Genomic DNA, 20,902 nt, shown 5'->3' on the forward strand with positions numbered 1-20,902 from the left:
CTACCATCAATAGTAGCAGTAGTTTGTATTGCAAGCACTGCATAGATCCGGTTATTACGGTGGCCACTCCCTACCTCTCTTAATAAGTTTAGTAGTACTCAGTCATTCATGTGTGGATGTATCACTGGTCACTCAATAAAAAGCAAAGCACCTAAAGTCATCCCATATATAAGCAAAAACATCCCATGTGAAGTGATAGATAATCAGATTATTTATCTTCTTCAATTTTCCATTTCTAGTACTCATTTCCACTGTAGGGTGAAAGTTAAATTAATTAAGCAGTAGCCCTTGAGTTGTAACAGAGTATTCTCAGTGCCACCCGTAATAGAAAAGTAAGAGCTTCACCACCTGCATGTACTGGACGGGTATAGTAACGCAACGCAAGTCTAGGTCACTCCTCATGGCGTGCGTCTCTTTTTCTCGGGTGCAAGTTTACTGCGCTGGCATTATGCCGGCTTGCAGAAGATAAGGTACCAATTTTCCTAAACAAGAGACAAGAAGAAGAATAAGACTGGTGTACTTTCATAGTCGACTCCAATGGAAGTCCATAGTGCTCGTAGAATTTGTTCCTTAAACTCCCACTAATGTTAGAGCAAGGATGAAGAAGTGTGAGGTTAGATAGATACTGGCCTCAATAGTTATGTAATGCGTTTGCAAGTTGCTAGTTGTAGTGCAACACAAATTTCTGCTGAATGATTGAGTTAATCTTAAGGAGCATTGGTTACAGACTATGTCTTTCTTTCTTCATATAGGTTCTCCTTCCAAACGAACAAGGAGGAAGGAGCTGGCTAGAGCGGCCCGGCAACGGAGGATCGATGCCACTGTGGCCGAATATCGGCGGCTGGTGGCCCTGGAGGACGAAGAAAGTGTGCAGTCGACCACAACAACTACGTCGTCTGCATCGGCCTCCGTTCCCCCACGGGCTGCCAGTGCCACCCAGCACAGTGGTCCACCCAGACTGAGCCGGGCTGCCAAAGCCAAACGCCACCGCCGAGTAGCAAGGACAACAGCTACAGCTTCCTCTCACAGCCGTTGCACCTACAAGGCATTGAAGGCACGCCTGCGCCGCAGTACCCTGATGGTGTCCCGCCTCCAGCAGGAGCTCCACCACTTTTCCAACCAGTTGGAGGGGCTCCGCGTAGAGCACGCCTTGCTCCGCCAGGAGCATGTTGCCCTGGCCCAAAAAGTTGACAGCATCCGGCCATAGTGTCCCTTGCCCCTTTTTTAGAGACTTTTGGGGGGTGGGAATTGGGAGTTGGGTTTTTGGGGACTTTTGAAGGACAATCGTTGGGGTTAGGGAGGGTCTTGCGGGAGATTATTTTGTTAGGGATATAAATATACTTTTTCAAACTTTATCTGAGCATACCCGTTTCTTACTGCTTGCCTGGTGGGTGGGGCTTTAACGTTGACTTTGTTTTCCTGAAAGTTTAGTTCCATTTTCTTCCTTTAAGTGTAAATGCCCAAATGTTTTCAACACTAAGTGCCTCTCACAGACGAAGTGAATCCAAGAGTCCTAGGACTTTAGTAGTACTACCTTCAGTCTCTCGTCTCTCGTACTAATACTCCATTATACCCCCAAACCACCAAACGCTTATCTTACCTGTAATTTGTGTTTGAAAGTAGGGCTAGACCCAGGGCTGGCTCCACGGGAAACAGCGAATATGGTTGGCAATCTTTGTCGGATAAAATTTCCTCATAGCGGTGGTACTAGTGGTGTGACACAGTGGCAGTTGCATGCCTATGAAAATAAAGAAAAATGAAATCTGGTTTGTCCTCCTGAGCAATTCAACGGTACAACTGAGAATATAGCAGGTGACAGAAGTACAGTAGAACAGTGCCACATTGTAGCCTAACAAATGGTAAAGTATAACTACTAATTCGGTTGAAGTTCTTTCACATTAGCAATGGTTCTTTGTCAAGCAGAGTAAGAATATATCCTCGGATTTCTTCACCAGCCTGTTGCTATCACCTTATCCTCCCCAGCAAGTGTGTGGATTTATTGCTATCATTTAGTCACACATCAATCAAAACCACACAGCCCGGGGGAAGAGGGTTAGGGTTTGAAAAATGGATGGGTACGGGGGCTTTTGGGAAAGGTTTTGGGAAACAAGAAAAAATAGCACAGCATAGACAAACAATTGTGAACATAAACAAATCTTTGGGTACAAACCTATCCATCAATCTTTGAAAGTGCATGCACTACTGCATACATGTCAGTGAAAAGTAAGTAGTACATTCGACAACTGTGGAAGAAAGAATGCGACAGTACAGGGCCTGTGTGGAATTATTGATAACGATATTCAACATAAGGTCTCTGTACTTAGCCAGATACCCGAGAGCCTTGCTGGTCACTATAAATCCATTCACAACAACACTCAATGGGGTTGGTCTGGAAGGTATAGTAGATAGAAAAGGAGAAATTGCTTTTTTTCTAGGTGTCCCCTCACTCACCAGGGTTGCCCCTTGGTGACATGCTTCATCATTGGGGCCATCCCAGTCCTCTACGGCCTGGGGCGTGCTGCGACTTGCGAATTACGTAGGAGCACTTACAAATGACTATGTGTGGTGCAGATGTGATAGTGGAGTGGACTAAGTGATGTGTTAAGGGATCAATTTAGAAGCAGAGAGAGATCCAAGAAATGCAGTCACAGTCAGAGAAAAAGGCAAGGGATACTGTATCTATGTGGTTGTAGTAGTCCTGTTGGAAGTGGTAAGTAAGTTGCCTGCAGAAAAAAAATCCTCCTTTTAGCGGCACTCCTCCATTGCAGCCGACGCTTCGTCCATCGATGTTGGTCACCAGAAGACACCCTGTAAAAAAAAGCACAGCATAGACAAACAATGGAACATAAACAATTATTTGGGTACAAACCTATCCATCAATCTTTGAAAGTGCATGCACTACTGCATGCATGTCAGTGAAAAGTAAGTAGTACATTCGACAACTGTGGAAGAAAGAATGCGACAGTACAGGGCCTGTGTGGAATTATTGATAACGATATTCAACATAAGGTCTCTGTACTTAGCCAGATACCCGAGAGCCTTGCTGGTCACTATAAATCCATTCACAACAACACTCAATGGGGTTGGTCTGGAAGGTATAGTAGATAGAAAAGGAGAAATTGCTTTTTTTCTAGGTGTCCCCTCACTCACCAGGGTTGCCCCTTGGTGACATGCTTCATCATTGGGGCCATCCCAGTCCTCTACGGCCTGGGGCGTGCTGCGACTTGCGAATTACGTAGGAGCACTTACAAATGACTATGTGTGGTGCAGATGTGATAGTGGAGTGGACTAAGTGATGTGTTAAGGGATCAATTTAGAAGCAGAGAGAGATCCAAGAAATGCAGTCACAGTCAGAGAAAAAGGCAAGGGATACTGTATCTATGTGGTTGTAGTGGTCCTGTTGGAAGTGGTAAGTAAGTTGCCTGCAGAAAAAAAATCCTCCTTTTAGCGGCACTCCTCCATTGCAGCCGACGCTTCGTCCATCGATGTTGGTCACCAGAAGACACCCTGTAAAAAAAAGCACAGCATAGACAAACAATGGAACATAAACAATTCTTTGGGTACAAACCTATCCATCAATCTTTGAAAGTGCATGCACTACTGCATGCATGTCAGTGAAAAGTAAGTAGTACATTCGACAACTGTGGAAGAAAGAATGCGACAGTACAGGGCCTGTGTGGAATTATTGATAACGATATTCAACATAAGGTCTCTGTACTTAGCCAGATACCCGAGAGCCTTGCTGGTCACTATAAATCCATTCACAACAACACTCAATGGGGTTGGTCTGGAAGGTATAGTAGATAGAAAAGGAGAAATTGCTTTTTTTCTAGGTGTCCCCTCACTCACCAGGGTTGCCCCTTGGTGACATGCTTCATCATTGGGGCCATCCCAGTCCTCTACGGCCTGGGGCGTGCTGCGACTTGCGAATTACGTAGGAGCACTTACAAATGACTATGTGTGGTGCAGATGTGATAGTGGAGTGGACTAAGTGATGTGTTAAGGGATCAATTTAGAAGCAGAGAGAGATCCAAGAAATGCAGTCACAGTCAGAGAAAAAGGCAAGGGATACTGTATCTATGTGGTTGTAGTGGTCCTGTTGGAAGTGGTAAGTAAGTTGCCTGCAGAAAAAAAATCCTCCTTTTAGCGGCACTCCTCCATTGCAGCCGACGCTTCGTCCATCGATGTTGGTCACCAAAAGACACCCTGTAAAAAAAAGCACAGCATAGACAAACAATGGAACATAAACAATTCTTTGGGTACAAACCTATCCATCAATCTTTGAAAGTGCATGCACTACTGCATGCATGTCAGTGAAAAGTAAGTAGTACATTCGACAACTGTGGAAGAAAGAATGCGACAGTACAGGGCCTGTGTGGAATTATTGATAACGATATTCAACATAAGGTCTCTGTACTTAGCCAGATACCCGAGAGCCTTGCTGGTCACTATAAATCCATTCACAACAACACTCAGTGGGGTTGGTCTGGAAGGTATAGTAGATAGAAAAGGAGAAATTGCTTGTTTTCTAGGTGTCCCCTCACTCACCAGGGTTGCCCCTTGGTGACATGCTTCATCATTGGGGCCATCCCAGTCCTCTACGGCCTGGGGCGTGCTGCGACTTGCGAATTACGTAGGAGCACTTACAAATGACTATGTGTGGTGCAGATGTGATAGTGGAGTGGACTAAGTGATGTGTTAAGGGATCAATTTAGAAGCAGAGAGAGATCCAAGAAATGCAGTCACAGTCAGAGAAAAAGGCAAGGGATACTGTATCTATGTGGTTGTAGTGGTCCTGTTGGAAGTGGTAAGTAAGTTGCCTGCAGAAAAAAAATCCTCCTATTAGCGGCACTCCTCCATTGCAGCCGACGCTTCGTCCATCGATGTTGGTCACCAGAAGACACCCTGTCCACTGCCTGCCTGATGCTGAATTGTGGCTCGCTACTGTGAAGCCTGACTCCATCCTTTTTTCCCCATTGCAGAGACTGAAACCCGGCCTGTAATTATTCAACGAAAAACAGGAAGTGATATAATATTACAACACCACTGATAAATAAATATAAGGTATGTAGGCTGTGGAGTGCAAAAAGTCACTATTTGATTTTCCTAGTAGACAGTACAATATTTTTGAAAGTGCGTACTCTGAGTCACCTTTTGAAGGATAAATAAGTATGGGCAAATTAATGTAGCGGATCTTGCCCCTCAAGCTAGGTGTACTGTAAACTGTGTTTTAGAACAAAATTAGATCTTCCTAGCAGTGCTCCCACCCAGACCCTTACTAAATCCAGTCGCAAAAATGTAGAAGACCCCCAATCAAATCTCAAAAAACGAGGCCTAGCAGAAAACTGGGACAAAACTTACTTTGAAAGTAAAAGTAGGCCGAAGTACCCCCTTCCTAATTACCCCTTACCCACTGTGGATTGCATTCAAACCACTTGCAAGCAACCAAGCAAAAGTAGCCATAGCCAGCATCGCTCCAAGACTCGAAATCCCCCCCACTCAAACACATGCAATAGAAATACTGCTAACCCTAACGAACCCTAAGTTAAGAATAGTGGCAAAGGCTTTCTTTAACTATGCCAAATCCCCCCTTTCCCACCATGGATTTTCTTCAAATGACTTGCAACCAAAATTACACATTCTCACGAGTGCTCTAAGACCCCAGAACTCAGTTGCAAAAATCTAGAACACCCCGAAACACATGCAATCCTGCTGCTAGGGCTAACCCTAACGAACCCTAAGCTACAAAAAGTGCCAAAAGGCTTTTCCGCGAGGATTTTGTCCCAACCACTTCTACCCGGTATTAGACCTTCCCAGGAATGCCCCAAGACACGCCAACCCACCCGCCAAGAAGCATAACACCCCCAAACAGGCCAAAAGCATAATCTCATACTTGCAATATTTCTCGGCCTTCGGTCCAAACGCGCTGCGTAGCTAGGCCATAAGTCGGGGTTGCCACAACGGATTTCCTGAAAAGCAAATGCAATCAAGATTAGAGTGTCCCAGCAGTGCTCCCAGACCACGAAACTCACCCACAAACACCAGGAAGCCCCCCAAACAGGCCCCCGAAAACGCTACATTGAGCAAAATGTCAGAAATAGCCAAAAAAAAATCGGCCTGGATTTTGTCCCAACCACTTCTACCCGGTATTAGACCTTCCCAGGAATGCCCCAAGACACGCCAACCCACCCGCCAAGAAGCATAACACCCCCAAACAGGCCAAAAGCAAAATCTCATACTTGCAATATTTCTCGGCCTTCGGTCCAAACGCACTGCGTAGCTAGGCCATGAGTCGGGGTTGCCACGACGGATTTCCTGAAAAGCAAATGCAATCAAGATTAGAGTGTCCCAGCAGTGCTTCCAGAGCACGAAACTCACCCACAAACAGACGGAACCCCCCCTAAGAGCACCTCAAAGGCAAGCAAGTCATCAAAAACACTAAAAATTTTCCGCCTGGGATTTGGTCCAAAACACTTTTATCCGGTATTAGAGCTTCCCAGCAATGGCCCCAGAGCCGTCAACCCAGGCGAAAACTAGTAGAAGACCCCCAAACAGCCAAAGAGCAAAAGTACAAAAATGGGGACTTAGTCAATTTTTCACAAATTTCCCAAATCACTCCGCGCGCGCTCTGCAGCTAGGCCCTAACTCCCCTCTGCCACCATGGATTTGCTTCAAACCTCTTGCAAAGTAAAGTATATATAGCCAGCAGTGAGCCCAGACCCCGAAACACACCCACAAACACCAGGAAGCCCCCCAAACAGGCCCCCGAAAACGCTACATTGAGCAAAATGTCAGAAATAGCCAAAAAAAAATTCGGCCTGGATTTTGTCCCAACCACTTCTACCCGGTATTAGACCATCCCAGGAATGCCCCAAGACCCGCCAACCCACCCGCCAAGAAGCATAACACCCCCAAACAGGCCAAAAGCAAAATCTCATACTTGCAATATTTCTCGGCCTTCGGTCCAAACGCGCTGCGTAGCTAGGCCATAAGTCGGGGTTGCCACGACGGATTTCCTGAAAAGCAAATGCAATCAAGATTAGAGTGTCCCAGCAGTGCTCCCAGACCCCGAAACTCACCCACAAACACCAGGAAGCCCCCCAAACAGGCCCCCGAAAAGGCCACATTGAGCAAAATGTCAGAAATAGCCAAAAAAAAATCGGCCTGGATTTTGTCCCAACCACTTCTACCCGGTATTAGACATTCCCAGGAATGCCCCAAGACCCGCCAACCCACCCGCCAAGAAGCATAACACCCCCAAACAGGCCAAAAGCAAAATCTCATACTTGCAATATTTCTCGGCCTTCGGTCCAAACGCGCTGCGTAGCTAGGCCATAAGTCGGGGTTGCCACGACGGATTTCCTGAAAAGCAAATGCAATCAAGATTAGAGTGTCCCAGCAGTGCTTCCAGAGCACGAAACTCACCCACAAACACCAGGAAGCCCCCCAAACAGGCCCCCGAAAAGGCTACATTGAGCAAAATGTCAGAAATAGCCAAAAAAAAAAAACGGCCTGGATTTTGTCCCAACCACTTCTACCCGGTATTAGACCTTCCCAGGAATGCCCCAAGACCCGGCGCCAACCCACCCGCCAAGAAGCATAACACCCCCAAACAGGCCAAAAGCAAAATCTCATACTTGCAATATTTCTCGGCCTTCGGTCCAAACGCGCTGCGTAGCTAGGCCATAAGTCGGGGTTGCCACGACGGATTTCCTGAAAAGCAAATGCAATCAAGATTAGAGTGTCCCAGCAGTGCTCCCAGACCACGAAACTCACCCGCAAACACCAGGAAGCCCCCCTAAGAGCACCTCAAAGGCAAGCAAGTCATCAAAAACACAAATAATTTTCCGCCTGAGATTTGGTCCAAAACACTTTTATCCAGTATTAGAGCTTCCCAGCAATGGCTCCAGAGCCGTCAACTCACCTGCAAAGAGGTACAACAACACCCCCACAAGTGCTGAGTCTTTCTTCATTGGGCGTAAACCAGCCCTCTGGTTTGATGGAAATAGGAGTCTGGAGGAGGAGGCTAGAGGAGCATGTTCTTCTGAAATTGTGAACCTGAGGAATGCAGACTGCGGCAACTTCAAATCAATTAGCAAACCAGTGAAGACAGTTCTGCTGATGGGCTTGATTTTGTGATTATCTGATTAAAGTTTGTAATATATTAACTGTGCACAACAAAGAAAGACAGACAGACAGGAATAAAAGTGAATAGGGACGAAAAAGAAAGTTATTGATTCGTTGTCTTATTTTCAGGGCTCTGTATCACGGTCCAGGAATAAGAATAAGGCTTCGTCATCATACTCTGCGAATTCAGGCAGGGTGAGCTCAGTGTCACCTGACAGAGTAGAAATTCCCTCATCTATGTTGCTGGCCACCTCCTCTTCATCCGGCACGCTTTCTCGTACTCTGAAATCTGGTGGTATGAGGTGCTGATTCATCTTGATCATTGTTAACCTCTCCACATTTTTGGGCGAGAGGCGGCTCCGTTTGGGAGTTACAATGCCACCAGCAGCACTGAAAACCCGTTCAGAAGACACGCTTGCGAGTGGGCAAGACAAGTAGTTTAAAGCCAGGTTGGTGAGCTGTGGCCACAATTCTTTTTTCCCATGCCAATACGCCAATGGGTCAGAATTAACATAGACCTCTGTTGAGTCATTCAGATAGTCCTTCACCATCGACTCAAGGTCCTCTTCCAAGGTTCCTCCACTTTGCTTAGCTCTTGCTGTGCCTCTGACCTTTTGAGAACCAAACCCACGCAGAGCTAGCCAATCCTCTTCAGCCTCCAATGTTTCTGTTGTGTCTCGTGCAGATGATCCGGTTGCCGGTGTCTTTAACGGCTGAGAGGTCACTTGTGCCACAGCCACAGGTGCAGAAGTGGATTGTTTTGACTGGGGATGGCCTGCTGATGTACTGCCATTTCCTTCAATTTTCAGCCGTTCTGTTTCAAACTTCTTGGCTGACAAGGCTAGCCAACGTTTGTACTTTGGAACATGTTCATCATCAAAAGGAAAGAATGCTTGGCCTGCCAGCGCCTTTTTGTAGCGTGGATCCAGAATAGTAGCACAAATGTAATGCTGTTCTGAGTGGATCTTTTTAAGACGTTCATCACCTTGTAGGAGCTCTAATAATTGCTCAGCCAGAAGCAAAGAGTCTTGGTTTTTGTCATCTTTTTCAAACACAGAACACACCTCCTTCAGTTGGTCCTCCAGCATGTACAACAATGGGATAGCTTTTCCCAAATTAGAGTCCTCCTTGCTGACTGAACGCGTGAAGAACTCAAAAGGACGAAGCATGCGTGTCAGGCCTTGAACTATGTTCCATTGCGGCCCACCTATCCTCAGCTCCTCTGTACCCTCTGTAAGGAAATATTGATCGAGTTCCATATACTGCTCATACAGACGCTCAAGCATGTAGAAGGTTGAGTTCCAACGTGTTACCACCTCCTGGATGAGTGCTTTCACTGGCATTTTACGTTGATATAGCAGGCTCCTCAGCTGCTTCCGGGCCTTAAAAGAATGGCTGAAATGCTTGCACATTTTTTGGCAGGTGTCCAATACACTGTACGCTGCACTGGCTTTATTAGCCAAGAATTTTTGGACAACCAGGTTTATACAGTGCGCCAAACACGGCACTCTGAAATAGTAACCGTCCCTCATGGCCTTAACTATATTGGCGCCATTGTCCGTGGAAACATAACCAACCTGGCGTTTTAGTGGGGACAGCCAGTTAAGGACCTTTGTGTTAAAGACATCCAAAATGTTTTCTGCTGTGTGACGTTTCTCCAAACCAAACATGGCTAGTGTTGCATGTTTCCGAGCAGCTTTAAAAACAATGTCCGTGTCAACACCTGCGTTTAGCTTTGCTTTAGCCCCTGAAAAAGAGACCCAGTGTGCAGTGATGCACATGTAATCAGCGCCTGAGCCACTGGTCCACATGTCTGTTGTCAGATGTATAGTGTGAACAGCACTCTTCTGCAAAGCTGCCCCAATCACCTTCAGAACATCTTCATGTAGTGCTGGAACCGCAACTCGGGCAAAATAGAACCGGCTAGGAACCTTCCATTTAGGGCAGAGCGCTGCCACTAATTCTAGAAAACCAACCCCTTCTACAAAAGAAAAAGGGAGAAGGTCCAGAGCTAGCATTTTAGCCAGCTTAGTGTTATACAGACGCATCATTGGGTGGTTGCGTTCATATTGCGCTTCTGTAAACAACATCTTTTTAATGTTGCCCTGGACCAAGGATTTACGGGATGATGATGATGATCTCTTCAACCCAGTTACGCTCGCTGATGTACTTTTCCGCATTGATGTCTCACTCTCTCCCACACTCTTAGTGTGGCTCACATGGGGTGTGCTGCTGACAGGGGTACTGGGTGTAAGTGAAGTGTTTGAATCGTCTTCTTCCTCCTCGTCATCATCAGATGAAAAATCAACGTTTTCATTACGTGCAATTCTGGCTTGCATAAACGCCTCTAGGTGCGGAAGCCATTGGACAGGGTGCGTTCTCTTAAGATGACCTCTCTGGCCTCCGGTACCATAGTTAGAACCAAGCTTACCACGACCAACTAGAACCGTACAAAGGCTACAAATGGCTACGTTTTCCATTTTTGGGCAAACACTAAAGAAGTCCCAAACTGGAGACTTGAAATGTCTTTGGGGGCCGGAGGAGGCGGCGATACTGGTGGTGGTGGTCCTGCTGCTAATGCCAGATGAAGTGGAGGATGTGGATTGCCGAACTTCAGTACGTTTTGCACTTTCACCACCACGAATTGAGGTCGAGGACGCGGTGGGTACCTTCTTGCGAGGAAGAAATATGGAAGCGGTAGGTTTTGGTGTACTACTTAACTCCAAATCTAATGATTCCATTTCCATTGCCTCCTCGCCGACATCATCATCACGCTCAGCAGCTTCTCGGGATAGGGTCAAAATGTCTCTTTGCTGCATGCCCGGTGGGGCTGCAGTGACCTTTGTGATGACTGGCTCGTCGTCATCGTGAGAGGCTTCATCACCAGCAGTATCTGTCACTTCTTGTTGAGCCTCATCACACTCCATAGGTTTGAGTTTTTGGACGACCTTCCTTTTACGCTTAGGTACCGGTGTCAGATCATGGTGTGCCTCACTGTCAGACCGCTGTTGTGGTTCCCAAGACAGATCACTTGCATCAGAACGAGGTGGGCTTGAAGAAGATGTAGACACCCCCCTTGATCTTTTCCTTGCTAGAGATGTGGAAGACAATGAATGATCATCAGGAGGAGTGGCTTCCAATGATACCTCGGCTTCATTGTCGATTTCCTGATGTGCCCCTACTTCGGGAGGAACAACTATTGTGGGCACTTGTGAACCTCCATGCACCTTTGCTTGCGCATCTCCTTTTGCTGCCTCTCCTTCCACATGTACTTGGGCGTGTACTTGCACATGGTGTTGTTGTTGCGGCTGTGGTTGTTCAACACTTGTCAGATGAGTTACAATAACCTGTGTTGATTCAGGGACATTGCTGCTACTTTCTTGCGATGAGCCAACATCACTGGTCGATGGTGATTGGAGAAGTACACTGACTGCCTCTGAAGCACTCAAGGGCTTTGACTTAAGTTGGCGTGGTGGTGGAGGCACTGAACCCAATGGAGCAGGGGTGCTGCTCCCAGCTTGGTCCCCAGCAGATCCTGCTGCTGCAGGCGTACTTTTTTTTTTTCTCCCAAAAAAAGTGGCGGGTGGCACACCAGCCTCCTTGGTAACTTGCTTCTTCTGCTCCTTACTAGCAACTTTCTTGCTAGAGGAGCTACGGAGACCTTTCTTTGGGGCCATCTTCTTCAGAGCAGGTCAGACAGCAGGCCGCAGTTGCACGAATTGTAGAGTTGTCTGAGGCCAGACGTGACGTCGCGTGACGTTATGCTGCACACACACACCGCTGCAGGACTTCTTCCTGGCACTGGTGGTTCTCTTGAGTCTTGTGCACCTAAAAAAAATGGAAGACAGAGGAACATCAGTTCAGTTATACAGCACAAAAAAATCGAAAAACACTGCAAAATCAGCACAATCCCAATCCATCCATGCCCTCCATAATGTTTAAATTCAAGACAACCCACAGAAAGACTAGGCCCATGCAAGACTCACTACCCCTGGGCATAAATAAAGGTTGAAAAGTAGGCAAAATGGTTGGAGGCCTAACAACAAAGCCTGCATTAAAAATGGCCACTTGCCTGCCAGCACATGGCCAGTGCCTGTAGCTGCACTCAAAATGGCCACCAGCCACATGGCCTGTCCCTCCCCATGAACACCCCCAAAAATCGAAAAACACTGCAAAATCAGCACAATCCGATTCCATCCATGCCCTCCATGATGTTTAAGTTCAAGACAGCCCACACAAAGACTAGGCCCATGCTAGACTCAAATACCCCTGGTGAAAAGGCCACAAGTACAGGCCCAAAAAAGGAAAATCACTGAAAAATCAGCACAATCCCATTCCATCCATGGCCTCCATGATGTTTAAATTCAAGACAACCCACAGAAAGACTAGGCCCATGCAAGACTCACTACCCCTGGGCATAAATAAAGGTTGAAAAGTAGGCAAAATGGTTGGAGGCCTAACAACAAAGCCTGCATTAAAAATGGCCACTTGCCTGCCAGCACATGGCCAGTGCCTGTAGCTGCACTCAAAATGGCCACCAGCCACATGGCCTGTCCCTCCCCATGAACACCCCCAAAAATCGAAAAACACTGCAAAATCAGCACAATCCCATTCCATCCATGCCCTCCATGATGTTTAAGTTCAAGACAGCCCACAGAAAGACTAGGCCCATGCTAGACTCAAATACCCCTGGTGAAAAGGCCACAAGTACAGGCCCAAAAAACGAAAATCACTGAAAAATCAGCACAATCCCATTCCATCCATGGCCTCCATGATGTTTAAATTCAAGACAACCCACAGAAAGACTAGGCCCATGCAAGACTCACTACCCCTGGGCATAAATAAAGGTTGAAAAGTAGGCAAAATGGTTGGAGGCCGAACAACAAAGCCTGCATTCAAAATGGCCACTTGCCTGCCAGCACATGGCCAGTGCCTGTAGCTGCACTCAAAATGGCCACCAGCCACATGGCATGTCCCTCCCCATGAACACCCCCAAAAATCGAAAAACACTGCAAAATCAGCACAATCCCATTCCATCCATGGCCTCCATGATGTTTAAATTCAAGACAACCCACAGAAAGACTAGGCCCATGCAAGACTCACTACCCCTGGGCATAAATAAAGGTTGAAAAGTAGGCAAAATGGTTGGAGGCCTAACAACAAAGCCTGCATTCAAAATGGCCACTTGCCTGCCAGCACATGGCCAGTGCCTGTAGCTGCACTCAAAATGGCCACCAGCCACATGGCCTGTCCCTCCCCATGAACACCCCCAAAAATCGAAAAACACTGCAAAATCAGCACAATCCCATTCCATCCATGCCCTCCATGATGTTTAAGTTCAAGACAGCCCACACAAAGACTAGGCCCATGCTAGACTCAAATACCCCTGGTGAAAAGGCCACAAGTACAGGCCCAAAAAACGAAAATCACTGAAAAATCAGCACAATCCCATTCCATCCATGGCCTCCATGATGTTTAAATTCAAGACAACCCACAGAAAGACTAGGCCCATGCAAGACTCACTACCCCTGGGCATAAATAAAGGTTGAAAAGTAGGCAAAATGGTTGGAGGCCTAACAACAAAGCCTGCATTAAAAATGGCCACTTGCCTGCCAGCACATGGCCAGTGCCTGTAGCTGCACTCAAAATGGCCACCAGCCACATGGCCTGTCCCTCCCCATGAACACCCCCAAAAATCGAAAAACACTGCAAAATCAGCACAATCCCATTCCATCCATGCCCTCCATGATGTTTAAGTTCAAGACAGCCCACAGAAAGACTAGGCCCATGCTAGACTCAAATACCCCTGGTGAAAAGGCCACAAGTACAGGCCCAAAAAACGAAAATCACTGAAAAATCAGCACAATCCCATTCCATCCATGGCCTCCATGATGTTTAAATTCAAGACAACCCACAGAAAGACTAGGCCCATGCAAGACTCACTACCCCTGGGCATAAATAAAGGTTGAAAAGTAGGCAAAATGGTTGGAGGCCGAACAACAAAGCCTGCATTCAAAATGGCCACTTGCCTGCCAGCACATGGCCAGTGCCTGTAGCTGCACTCAAAATGGCCACCAGCCACATGGCATGTCCCTCCCCATGAACACCCCCAAAAATCGAAAAACACTGCAAAATCAGCACAATCCCATTCCATCCATGGCCTCCATGATGTTTAAATTCAAGACAACCCACAGAAAGACTAGGCCCATGCAAGACTCACTACCCCTGGGCATAAATAAAGGTTGAAAAGTAGGCAAAATGGTTGGAGGCCTAACAACAAAGCCTGCATTAAAAATGGCCACTTGCCTGCCAGCACATGGCCAGTGCCTGTAGCTGCACTCAAAATGGCCACCAGCCACATGGCCTGTCCCTCCCCATGAACACCCCCAAAACTCGAAAAACACTGCACAATCAGCACAATCCTATTCCATCCATGCCCTCCATGATGTTTAAGTTCAAGACAGCCCACACAAAGACTAGGACCATGCTAGACTCAAATACCCCTGGTGAAAAGGCCACAAGTACAGGCCCAAAAAACGAAAATCACTGAAAAATCAGCACAATCCCATTCCATCCGTGCCCTCCATGATGTTTAAATTCAAGACAACCTACAGAAAGACTAGGCCCATGCTAGACTCAAATACCCCTGGTGAAAAGGCCACAAGTACAGCCCCAAAAAACGAAAATCACTGAAAAATCAGCACAATCCCAATCCATCCATGGCCTCCATGATGTTTAAGTTCAAGACAACCCACAGAAAGACTCAGTCCACCCACCACTGAGTACCCCTGGGCAAAAGGCCCCAAAACAGCCCAAAAATCGAAAATTCCAAAATTTTAATTGCAGCAACTGTAATGCCCCAAACAAACTTACTTGTAAAATTTCTAATCCAACAGTGATCCAAAGAAAGTCAAAAAGGCCTCAAATCCAAATATCCAGCAGCATCCACAAAAAGTAATCCTTCCAGCTCCAGACCCAAATGAAAAGTGACCAGGAGATGGACAAAGCACTGGGAGGAGCCTGCTGAACAGGAACAGGAAGTTGAAGACTGTGGGGCACTTCCTTCCTCCCACCCCCCTGCCCCCCTCCCCAAAATGGACTCCTCGCTAAAAAAGTGCAGGCAAATGTCAAACTAAGGAGTTATTCAGATAAAAATCATAATTTCTAGAAGGTTTATGCTGCTTGCTGGTGGATTTCTTGTGCAGAATTGCAAATTTTATATTTTCGCTCGCCGCATCTCAAATCTCGCAATGCGAAGTACCGCGAGACGTGATCTCGCCGTACTCGCGTTGACAAACTATCGCTGGCAAGCCGCGATGACGTAATCGCGCTCGCCAATTCCCGCGGGATCACACAGCAAGATCCAAAATGGCGCAGCACTCGCAAACTATCGAGAAAAACAACTCGGCAAACGATGATAAACGCCGCGCGCCGCAAAAATTGTATCACCAACGCCGCGCGCCGCCAAAAAAATCCGCTGCGTGCGAATTTGCGGATTTTGCGGGAAATTCGCAAATCTCGCGGATTGCGAATTTCCCAAAAATCCACAAAATCCGCGAGCGTAACGGATTTTCCGCCCATGCCTAATATCAATACTAAATGTTACCAATCAGGATTGTTTTTTTTTCTTTATGAGAGTTACTTTCAATTCTGCCATACACAAGTCTGTCTTGAATGCAGACACATTTTGGAGAACTGGATCTTTAGTCAGAAGTCCGTCCTCGCCCTATGGAAAATGTTCTGTGATGACCTAGAAGGGGATAAGTAAACTAGATGGGGGATATCCTAGCAAGGCTTAGAAGATCATTTAGAGCCTTGAAGGAGCCTCCAGGCACCAAGGTTAGTGGAGGCTAAGGCTCCCGCTCGTCCACTTAGATGACTGCCTATCTTATCTAGCAATCCCTTCCAGGAAGGTAGGTATCTTTGATTATTCAGTGCAGCTATTCCTATGCTCACTCCATTGAACGCACTAGTCAATTGCCCAGAGGGCGCAATGGTTGATGCATCTGCTCAGCAAAGCTTTTTTTCCACTGCCTGCTCCTAAAGAATGAAAAGAACACTTTTTATATTTCTTTTTGTAATGCATCCAGTTTATCTTTAAGGAAAATGGGCTGGTTTACAACAAAAAAATATTCCTTTATTTAAAAGCAATCAGACATGGTGGTCTGCTGTCCTCAGCAGCCCACCATTCCTGTGATTTTTGCAATTCCTAATAGGTCGCAAATTGCGAACTACCTCATTATTATTCATGAGGTAGGTAATTTGTGACCCACTGGGAATCACAGAAAGTGTTTGACACACTTCCGTGCATGCTGTTTCGCGATTTCCGAATTGTGAATTGCGAATATCCGCAATTAGGGAACTACAAAAGGGTTTCTTAGTACATCTGGCTCTAAATACTGTAGTGCCCAACTAAGCCACATGACTGTGCTGTGTTTGTAAACCACCATTATTGAGTTTTCTGTCACAAAATGAAAAGTACAGTGACATATGCTTTATCAGTATATGCAGGTATACAGTGATTAATTAGATCATCAATTAAGGCATGAGAAAGGTGTAATGCTCTCAAAAATACAAAAGAAGAAAAGAGAAAAAAGAAAAACCAACAACAACTGTGAGCCTAACCATGTGCTCTTCGCTTAATGAGTATATGATGGTCGTGTCCTCGGGTGGTGCATTGAGACATGAGGCAGCTGTCCCCCAGTTTCCATAGAGGCATGAGAGCGTAAAACGAGTCCAATGGAATTTGCTACTAGAGGGGTGTGTAAAGGGAGTGCAATGTTGCTCACATGTCCAGGTAAGGTGAATGGGTGTCATCATAATTAGGGTTGCTTTGGAATGTGTACAGTAGGTCATCCGAGGTGGCTGGTATGGGGCACATTCGTAGGCCTCATACTTCCTTTTCGCGCAATGACATAGACTCCACCATGGCCCAGTGAACCACTGTGCTGTGCCACTGCGAAACCCTTGGCAGTTACGGGGCTTTCCATTTTATCGTGATTGTATGTCTGGCTAGCGATAAAGCCAGATCAATGAATTGGTTGGCCGCTCCCCCTGCCTTCTGGCACGTGTAAAGACCTAATATACAGTTGTCAATGCGATTAAGGTCCTAGCAACTTGTTGTCCATGTGAGGGTCGTGCAGACCTCATCACAGAAGGTGCCTGTGATTGGGCAGTCCCAGAAAATATATAGTATGTCTGCTTGGGTGGTATGACAAGGGAGCAGCTGGGCGACACTGTAGGATACATTTTATGGAGCCTGACCAGCGTTAAATAGGCTCTATGCAGGATGTTGTGTTGTATGTACTGAAAGTGTGCATTGCATGAAAACTGATGCGGATATATGAGCGCTCTGCTCCACTCCTTAGGGGTCAGGGTGCGTCCTATCTCAAGTTCCCACTTCTGACGGAAGGTGGCTAGTGGGTATGTGGTCCTGTGTATGGCTTTGGCAATCCAAGAGATAAGTCTCCACCTGGATCCCATTGTAGATAGGACCTGGGTTAATCTTTGTGTGGTGGATTCAGAGACTGTGCTGCTCCAGCTCGGTTACCAGGTGCCTTTGCAGCCAGAACTCTCCCCCCGGGAGGCCAGTCCGTTCAGACAGTAGGTCAAATTGGATTAGGTTACCCTGCAGGAACAGGTCGCCAGGTGTACCCACAACCGAGGGCTCCTAGGTCTCCTCCCCCACTTGGCCAATGGCTACACTGAGGACTCATATGGATTTTAGGAGGATCTCCAGTGCATACGGTGTTAAATTTGGGGAGGCTCGCAGGGATCCTCGATAACTGCCGTAGGCCATACAAATTAAGCTGTTGCGAGCTTGGGTAATGTGCTTTCAGGCGAAACAGTTCCTGTGCGATGCTCAATGATCCTCCACCAGGTTGTGACCTGATACACATGACCTGTGCTGTTATGGGCCAGAATGCTTCTCTGGCAGTTTTAGACTGTTCCCCTTCCATAGGGAAACACTCTGTCACCTTTAGTTTTACCCTATTTTCAGAGAAATAGCTACATTTGTTCATTTCTGGGCCAGCCTCAATCATCAGCATGAGGGTCCATCTACAAGGGCCCGGCCTGCTCATACATCCCTCAGATCATTCTCAGTGGAGGCCAGCTACACAGTTTGCATGTGAGGCTGATGGATTTTAAAGAGGAGGAGTTCACCAGCCCTAATGTTCCATTCTCTAGTTTTCTGACACTCTAAAGTATTGATTAATTTGAATGTACAAAGGCATATGATAATCAGTTACTGAAAGAAGTTTTACAATAATAATCATCATGCAGCCTTAGGCTGTATCTTTCCCAAAGGCTGATCCTCACACATTCTGTGCCTCTCCACTTAAAATTTAGATCCCTACCTCCTGCGAATAAAGCTTTGTTTTTGCTTAACCCCATTTGCATACCACCTCTGTGTGGTATCCTCGTGCGTGTGCTCGTGTCTGCTGCTTGTCTCTGGAACTCAGAATCTTCCCAGGAGGAGATTCTGTGTGCTCCAGTGCGGCGGTTGGCGTGGGCTCCTTTCCATGCTATCTTCTATGCTGAATAAATTATCCTTAATCAACCACTTCTGCTTACCTCATTACTTCCCGTTGAGGGGATTCTTCACTGGCGACGAGTGAGAAGTGTACCCACGGGACTCAGGAGCCTACAGCCCCGGGACCTCCGGACCAAGATTACCGTTGCAAGTACCTGTTGTTAAAATTCCTTTACGAACCTTTCGGACGCTTGCTAATCGGCTGCTCTGTCTATGGCTGAAAATCCTGCGTCTTCTACCCCAGCGGTGAGACTATTATTGCTTTTTCACCATTTTTGACTGATTGCGCATTCAATTTAATTTCGCGCGAGTTGGTGTATGCGCACAGGCCCGCGCTCTGCATTCTAAATAGTCCGCGTGAGCCAATTCAACGCATGCGCACACCGCTGCTGCTGCATCATCAATTGGAATTTCACAAAGCGTCACTCGTCAAAGAGCCTTTATGACGTCACAAAGGGAAACATCCGTTACAACGCGGATGTTTCAACGCGGTGCTGTTACGACGCGTCCGTAAAAACGCAAGTCGTTACCACGACTTGCGCTGGAGAGCGCTAGAAGATTAAAAATAGTAAATTTACTATTCCAACACCTTCCCTAGTGTCCACGGGGACTGGTGTTAGAATAGTAAATTATACTATTCGATATCCGCGCCCCCAACGCAAGTCGTGGTAACGACTTGCGTTGTAAGGGACGCGTTGTAACAGCACGCGTTGTGACGGTACGCGTTGTACCGTCACCAATCCCGTCACAAAGGGCAATCTCACCATGATTTCTGGTCCACTTGATAAAGAGCTGTATCATAATGAGTCATATTCTCACAGTAGAATTTTAAAAGAATGTCTTTATTGGAACTTTGAAATCTCTTTGGAGCCACAATTGTTTATCACATCAGTATAATTCTGGAAAATTACTTATTCATATAAAACCAAGTGCATTATCACCATTTTGTTTACTTATTTCATTTCCTTCTATTTATTTCATCATCATGGAGAGTTTCAACGCTCCCCCTCCATTTTTGGCAAGCCCAGGCGAACCACCATTAGAATGGAAGCAATGGCGTGAAGGCTTTGAAGCGTATCTAGAAGTTATAGGTGGTGAGAATTACACAGATAAACGTAAACTCGCCATTCTTAAACATTCACTTGGCGCAGAAGGCAGACAAGTACTTTCTCACCTTCCCTCTCTAGCTATAGACAATTCTTCCAAAGAAGAAACTGATGTCTATGAAAACGCCATTATGCAGCTTGACAAACAATTTATTAAAAAAGTCAATGAAGTCGTGGCACTTCATAAATTTCTTAGTAGACAACAACTGCCCGTTGAACCTATCGATTCTTTTGTAAAAGACTTAAGGATTCTCGCAGCCAAATGCAATTACCAACAATTCCACGATCAGATGGTGAGAGACCAATTGGTACATAATGTGTCAGATGCAAAACTTCAGGAAAAATTGCTTGATGCAAAAGATTTATCTCTCTCCAAGGCTCTTGACATTGCACATCGTTTTGAAGATATGAAATTAGGCATCAAAGAGTTGTCTGATAAGAAGCCAAAAGAATCTTCTATGGAGAGACCTAACGTTTCGGAAGTTCAAGCCGTCAGGAAAAAACAAGCAGAATCTCTTTCCAGTAAACCGACGTTTTCTTCTCCTATGAGTCAAGGTTTTAAGAAAGAAGTAATGTGCTTCAAGTGTGGTTTTCCTGGCCATGTTGCAACCGACAAAAGATGTCCTGCAATCGGACAATTCTGAAATTTTTGCAAGTCTAGAGGCCATTTTGCAAGAAAGTGCAAAAATCGCAACAAACCTAAAAGTTTTGCGTCGAATTCCAGACGCACCAGATACTCGGATGTCCAAGTTGTGGACAGTGATAATGATGACTATGATGACATTTGTGCTGTATATGAAATCGGAGAAGGAAAAAAGGATTCACCTTTCTGTATGTTACAGATCGGTTCCAAGTTTATAAATGTCATGGCAGACTCTGGTGCAAAATACACTTTAATTGGTGACGATGTTATGGTGAAAGAATTTCCTGATGTGTCCTTCTTGTTTCCTTCTGACGTTAAGTTGTTGGGTTATGGTAAAAAACCAATTGAGGTGCTTGGGTATTTTTGCTCTACCCTTTCGTTTAAAGGCAAATCCGTTTCATCTAAAGTTTATGTGGCTAAAGATGGTTCATGTTTGTTGGGTTGGCCACAACAAAGAGAATTGATGATTAAGCTTGATCCAAACCATCCTGA

Source organism: Lissotriton vulgaris, chromosome 8 (genome assembly GCF_964263255.1).
Source record: "Lissotriton vulgaris chromosome 8, aLisVul1.2, whole genome shotgun sequence".
Classification (NCBI taxonomy): Eukaryota; Metazoa; Chordata; class Amphibia; order Caudata; family Salamandridae; genus Lissotriton; species Lissotriton vulgaris.